The sequence below is a fragment of the Schistocerca piceifrons genome, chromosome 8 (assembly GCF_021461385.2).
Source record: "Schistocerca piceifrons isolate TAMUIC-IGC-003096 chromosome 8, iqSchPice1.1, whole genome shotgun sequence".
NCBI classification, from domain to species: domain Eukaryota; kingdom Metazoa; phylum Arthropoda; class Insecta; order Orthoptera; family Acrididae; genus Schistocerca; species Schistocerca piceifrons.
In genome coordinates this window covers 13070404-13077977 of record NC_060145.1, presented here as the reverse complement: position 1 = coordinate 13077977, position 7574 = coordinate 13070404, and the positions used below count along the sequence as shown (strand labels likewise).

At 47.2% G+C, this 7574-nt stretch overlaps 1 non-coding gene across 1 annotated transcript; it reads right to left on the bottom strand.

Annotated features, from left to right (window-relative positions):
* Nucleotides 1–6782: 6782 nt before the first annotated feature.
* Trnat-agu lies at nucleotides 6783–6853 on the bottom strand. Its single transcript has one exon. It is a non-coding gene; the product is annotated as a tRNA-Thr (tRNA).
* Between the last annotated feature and the right edge of the window lie 721 nt (nucleotides 6854–7574).

Sequence of the window (7574 nt, the reverse complement as noted above, 5' to 3'; positions counted from 1 at the left end):
CATTGGTTACAGCAGGAAATAAACTGACAGAGGTTATTTGAAGGGATGGTTGGGATTTCTGAAGTATAGGTTAGAGGCCGAGGAAAGCGGTGTTATGGGAATACTGAAGGAGGTGGACTGGTGTGGGTGGCTTGGGCGTATCAGCAGCGTAGAGGAGATAAAGGAGGGGAGAGAGGGCAGAGCATTGAGACACTCCTGCAGTGGGATAGTAGGTACAGGAATTTGTATTGTTAATAGAAGAATGAGCAATTACACAGGAAGAATGCAATGAGTTGGATATAGTTAATTGGAAGTGCGTAAGTCTGGTGTTTGAAAAGAAGACCAGAATACTACACACTGTCGGAGTCTGTTTGTAGGTCGAGGGAGACAAAAATAGCATACCTACAGAAGTTGAGTAGGTGGGATAGGAGGTGGATGAGATGCAAGAGCTGTTCATCGGAGGAAAATCTGGGACGGAAGTGACGATGGTTAACGGGAAAAAGTGTTGATAGATTCGTCGGGAGAGGATGGATTCGCAGGCCTTGCTAAACACTGAGGTGAGGCATATGCGGGATTAGGAGCAGTTATCAGTAGGAGATTTGTGTGGTTTGGGAAAAAGTAGAGTTCTGGATGTTTTCTATTGTTGATGATAGTAATCTGTGGAGAGAACAATGGTGCAAAGGATTCCAAGAGTGGTGAGTAGGCATTCTTTGAGGTGTCGATAAGTAATGCACTCGTGACTGGGGAAACGTTGGTTTTTTTGTAGAGTACTTCTTTTTTGTCGCTTGCCGTAACTGCTGTATTTTATTCTCTTGGTGATACGTTACCCAAGTACTGGAAGTTGAACGCCTGGGACGGGACGGCAGTGTTAGTACGTTCGTACATGGTAAGGAAAACTGAGTAATCAAAATGTGGGTCATCATGGAGGGAGAAGATGTCAGAGGGATAGGACTGAAAACGGTTAGCTTTGGTCAGGTTGTCAGGTATGGGATGATTATCGAGGAGAAAGAGTAGTGAGGTGTGGAGTTAGTGCTAGTGAGTCGATGGAATGCTTTCCTGTACTTGCAAGAGTTAATGAGGAGTGTAGCGTTGAGTCTGGTGCACGTCTGGCGCCAGAACCGGCGTTTCCTTGCGTTTAATAAATTCCTGATGTTACTCCGATCTTTTGCCAATGGCGTATGAGTGTATCCCGACCACGAGCCAGCAAGAAGGAGCAGTACATACGGTGGGATTCTCGGGGGTGTGGTAAGGATTGTGGGGACAGCGTGGGGCGGTGATGATACATGGTCTGGGTAGAAATGAAGGTGGCTATAGCGCCTGAAGCAAACTTGGCAATCGCTAATTTACGGACACGCTACACGTAAAGGGTGATGACTGATATTATTGTTCCGTGAGGCAAGGATGGATCTCTCTAGGCAAGGATAGATCTCTCTCTCTCTCTCTCTCTCTCTCTCTCTCTCTCTCTCTCTCTCTCTCTCTCTCTCTCACTCTCCTCTCTCAGAGTTTCGTAGCGATTATTTCGGCGTACAGAGTCCACTGGTTTTCATTATTGGGTAATTTAGTTTATTTTTAATTTTATGGGTCTCACGGGCAATTTGGTGCACCATCGGTCTGTGAATCGAGTTAAGTTTCTTGTATGTGTTGCCGTATTTTAACAGTGTGCGAATAGTACACTACTGGCCATTAAAATTGCCACACCACGAAGATGACGTGCTACAGACGCGAAATTTAAGCGTCAGGAAGAAGATGCTGTCATATGCAAATGATTAGCTTTTCAGAGCATTCACACAAGGTTGGCGCCGGTGGCGACACCTACAACGGGCTGACATAAGTTTCCAACCAATTTCTCATACACAAACAGCAGTATACCGGCGTTGCCTGGTGAAACGTTATTCTGATGCCTCGTGTAAGGAGGAGAAATGCGTAGCGTCACATTTCCGACTTTGATAAAGGTCGGAATGTAGCCTGTCACGATAACGGTTTATCGTATCGCGACATTGCTGCTCGCGTTGGTCGAGATCCAATGACTGTTAGCAGAATATGGAATCGGTGGGTTCAGGAGGGTAATACGGAACGCCGCGCTGGATCCCAACGGCCTCGTATCACTAGCAGTCGAGATGACAGGCATCTTATCCGCATGGCTGTAACGGATCGTGCAGCCACGTCTCGATACCTGAGTCAACAGATGGGGACGTTTGCAAGACAACAACCATCTGCACGAGCAGTTCGACGACGTTTGCAGCAGCATGGACTCAGCTCGGAGACCATGGCTGCTGTTACCCTTGACGCCGCATCACAGACAAAAGCGCCTGCGATGGTGTACTCAACGACGAACCTGGGTGCACGAATGGCAAAACGTCATTTTTTCGGATGAATCCAGGTTCTGTTTACAGCATCATGATGGTCGCATCCGTGTTTGGCGACATCGCGGTGAACGCACATTGGAAGCGAGTATTCGTCATAGCCATACTGGCGTATGACCCGGCGTAATGGTATGGGGTACCATCGGTTACACGTCTCGGTCTACTCTTGTTCGCATTGACGGCACTTTGAACAGTGGACGCTACATTTCAGATGTGTTACGACCCGTGGCTCTACCCTTCATTCGATCCCTGCGAAACCCTACATTTCAGCAGGATAATGCACGACCGCATGTTGCAGGTCGTGTACGGGCCTTTATGGATACAGAAAATGTTCGACTGCTGCCCTGGGCAGCACATTCTTCAGATCTCTGACCAACTGAAAACGTCTGGTCAATGGTGGCCGAGCAACTGGTTCGGCACAATACGCCAGTCACTACTCTCGATGAACTGTGGTATCGTGTTGAAGCTGCATGGGCAGCTGTACCTGTACACGCCATCCAAGCTCCGTTTGACTCATTGCCCAGGCGTATCAAGGCCGTTATTACGGCCAGAGGTGTTTGTTCTGGGTACTGTTTTCTCAGGATCTATGCACCCAAATTTGTGAAAATGTAATCACATGTCAATTCCAGTATAATATATTTGTCCAATGAATACCCGTTTATCATCTGCATTTCTTCTTGGTGTAGCAATTGTAATGGCCAGTAGTATATTTCCAGAGGCAGAGAATGAGGACGAGCTCAGCATTCCCATGAACGAGCGCGGAAAACCGCCTAAAAGGACTCATGCTGGCCTGTATACCAAACTAACAGCCGTGAAACTTGTTGCCAAATCGAAACTATGTGTAGGCGGAGGTGGAGGCGCCTTCGCGGGGAATCCCCTGAGCGGCGGAGCTGGACGGCTTCCGTCTGCTGCCGCTCGTCCTCACCGCTGGACTCCCGACAGCACCTCTCCCAGCTGCCGAGATTTGCAGAGGTCGTCCTGCGTACCTTGCGGGAATAGTCCTCCTGGAAGAGAGGATACTGCGAAGGGACGAACGGCTCAATTACAGCCTAGGGGCACGAATTTCCGCTCACCAGACCGGGCGTGGACCACCTGCCTGCCTCGCAAGCCAGCACTTTCGAGGCTCGAGCTGTGCGAACAGGCTAGCGAAACAACGTGCCGCGGTGGTATGAGATCAGTGTCTATTTTGGCATACGTCTGGAGAGTTATCGCGTTACTCGAGTTGTTTTGGCGTATCGTGCTTCCAGTAATGAACTGCAATGAGGGTACTCGCTGTTTGGCGTAACCCGATCGCAGCGGCCGGCGCGCGGCTATCGCAGCGAGGCGAGTAATCGATCCGCGCCGGGATGAGCGACTGCGGCGCCGGCCGTAACGAGATACGCACTCGACCGGACGTGTGATGTGATCGATCGCCGGCCGGTGGACCGTGAAACGCGCTGCTAAACGCTCTCCAAAACGTTAAGCGAGGACTCCACGCCTGCCGGCATCCGTCCGGTAGCTCAGACAAGGGCCCTCCGAAAACTCAGTTCTTCTTAGTTTTACGATCGCTGAGCTGGACATCGCGATGCTGTTGCACATGGCAGACAGAGAAACCTCTGCCTGGGGAGTCACAGCTTGCAGCTTAGCGGTTTTCAGGGATACTGTGCCAGTGCGTTGATATAAGGAAAGTACACAACTCACAGTCCAAGTTGTACGCTGCGAGGCTAGAAAAGCGTCCACGAACGAAACAAATAAGAACAAGCGATATTTAACACAACTATCAAAATAACACCGTTACTGTCGTACCCACTCAGACCGTCCGGATAGCCGAGTGCTTTAAACCGCCCAACTCCGGGCCATGGGGAGACGCTTCGGCTCCGGATCGAATTGAGGACGAGGGTCGGTGTGCCGGCCAGCCTGGCTCTGGATTTTAGGCGGTTTTCCACATCCCACTAGGTGAATACCGGGCTGGTACCGAACTCCCGCCTCAGTTACAGGTTTCCCAAGCGATTAGAAAACGTTTAGCTTTACGTTGTTTAGAGCTGGCTGGGTTTGTCCGAGAAAATTCAGAAAAACTCTGGCGAAAATGTTTGTGAGACACGTTTATGACGCCTCCAAAGCAACCTTGTTCTCAAGTTGCCCCGATGTGCATCGTTCTGGTTGTGGGGATGCGAGTGTTTGAAGCAGTCGCCATCACACCTTAGGGGTCACCAGGACGTTCGTCGAGATTTATGTATAAAGTCCTCGAGCTTCCTCGAGTGTCAACGAATTTTTCGACTGTTCTAAAATATTTCGAAAGTTCAACATTACTCTAGAGTGTTCAAGATTATCCCGGAGTATTCTTTAATGTTTTCAAATATTCTTGAATGTTTTAGAATGTTCTAGCGTTTTTTTTAAAAGTTGTCGGAATTTGATTAAAGTTTCATAAAATACAATACATTTCAGAGAAGTCTGAAGCACTGTGCAAGGTAGATTTACGGCACACTTCTACAAGAACTCAAGTAGAAGGCTTCCTTCCCGGAAAACACCTTCTGTTCTGTGATGTAGTACTAAGACAATTTACGAGGCTGCAATTTACTTTCGTATTCACTACCAGAGAACATAACTGCTAAACTCATGCGCGGAGAAGAGGATAAGATAGATGTTCCGATACCGCAGAAGCTACGACATGTTGCAAAGACAACCTACGCGAAGAACCTCCTGCAGAGAACCGATAAATCGAGACATTACACGCCTATAATTACACATGCAACGGAGAGAACCGTCTTTCGCAAGATAGCCTGGAACTCCAGGAGACTAGCTGGTTGGGATCTGGCTGTACACATCAAGACAGGAGCGGCGCGGCACTGTACAACACATCTTCAGGTATGACACGGAGATATGCTGGGTACTTTGTGACGTCAACATCTTTGCCAGGAAACAACTGGGAAATAACTTGGAATAAAGGAAAAATCAAAACAGACCAGTGCAGTAAAGCTACAGCTATAGGAATACTGTGAATGGCCATAAGCAGACTGATAGCAGGATAGAATGTAAGATCACACAAGCAGAGAGATCGAGGGCAGGGAAAGGGCGAAGAGCTATTTGAAAGAAAGAAGACGTTCTGAGCACGTCACTCGTTATCGTAAAGTATCTGAACGAATGAAATAAAATAAACAAACATTAAAATATGTTATGGCAACTGTATCTCACTGCAGTGAGTTTTAAATTCCTAATACTTGTTCATAGAGCGATAATTCACATTTTCCTTACCTCATTTACCCATGGCAATAAAGGTTTTCCTTAGCTCAATGCCTGCAAGGACCCTCTTAATAGTGCACGACCGAAAGAGTCCTGAGGACAGCTAGTACCGTAGATCTCAAGGAGACGAATTCGGAAGCGTTTCCCTCTCCGAAATAAGACAAGAGAAAGTAGAATTTATCTGCTCTGAACATAAAACTGATTGCTGTCTTAACGTGGAAGTTCACAACTTTTTCCGGCGTGTGACACTAACATACCAGCCTCGCACATTGCAGACGAGTAGGATGACATAATGACAGAGAAGAAAACGGCAACATTGGGTACTCCGTAGGCAGATATTACGATGTGGTTTGCCAGTCCTGATAGTTTCTGCGCTCTGGAGGTCCAAATAAAACATGTCGACCTGGACAGAGGCGAGATCTCCTCATGAACGGACTCCGTGTGACTGTTTGTGGATACGTGGACATTGCCACCCACCACCGTTTGCAGGTACGAACTGCGTCCCAGTACCTGCACTGTGTGGGATCCACGCAAGACTAAACCAGACACACTGCACGGGGCCACTTTTTGGTCTAACACAATATAATCTGACACAATAAAATAATCATGTTTATATACAGGGTGTAATGGACGGAAGTGCACATATATTTATACGTGGTACTGTAATATGCACACATATCAGTGTCTTGGCTGTTTTTTCTTCGTATCGAACAATCTTTCGACAAACATGTGAAAAGCATTATGACCAGACGGTTTCTGCATGGCTGTAATTGCACCACTATGTGGACTTCGCCTATCAGTATAGACTAACCATTTTGCGTCCATGTATCCACACTTCAAAACCTGATCTGCTGCCCAGGGGAAAGTAAGGATTAAGGGCTCGCTCTTGCCACATGATCTTGGAGGTATTAACCTGCCTAAAACATACGACTCCTAATAGCTATTGTTATCAGTGTCCAGATGATGTAAATAATGACGTAATGTTGTTCAGTACACCATCGTCAGTCACCAATAGAAATATGTGTACTCATAACCCCTGGTTACTCCCTGTAGATATTCTTTCTTCTTTTGTATCCAAAGTACGGTATTTGCGATTCTCGTGTCGAAATAAACGAAATTTTAGTCATTGCAGTAGGAAAATGACATAATTAAGATACAAACGAATTACAGACATTGGTTGCCAGTGGGCATTGATTTAAATCAATAGGGAAAGTTGAAAATTTGTGCAAGACTGGGATTCGAACCCACGTCTCCTGCTTACTAGGCAGTTGCGCTGACCGCTACGCCATCCAGAGACACACAATGGTCATCACAGCTGCACGAACTACCCTAGCATGCCTCCCATCACACCCAAATTCTCAACCTTTCCACGCACTACTCATGTAGTGCCGCTTGCTCCTTATCCTCATTACTCGTGGCATTTCGCTGATTCCCATAAGGGATCTGTTCTAGTGTGCACCTGCACTGAAGAAATTATTGGCCGTGTTCACCGTAGTTATATCCACACATCAAAAAAAGTTTTGCATCACCTCGGTTCCGAGAGTTCCGGAACCTCTACAGAAAATTGGAATAGAGATCAACATAAACATCATTTCCGTCCTTTTTATTGCTCATGAAAACTACACATTGCATGCTGTAACAGCATACAGCGAGACCTTCGGAGATGGTGTTCCAGATCGCTGTACACACCGGTACCTCTATTACCCAGTAGCACTTCCTCTTGCATTGATGCATGCCTATATTCGTCGTGGCATACTATCGACAAGTTCATCAAGGCACTGTTGGTCCAGATTGTCCCACTCCTCAACAGCGATCCGGCGTAGATCCCTCAGAGAGGTTAGTGGGTCACATCGTCCATAAACAGCCATTTTCAATCTATCCGAGGCATGTTCTATAGGGTTCATGTCTGGAGAACATGCCGGTCACTCTAGTCGAGCGATGTCTTTTTCCTGCAGAAAGTAATTCACAAGATGTGCCCGATGGAGGCGCGAATTGTCGTCCATGAAGACGAAT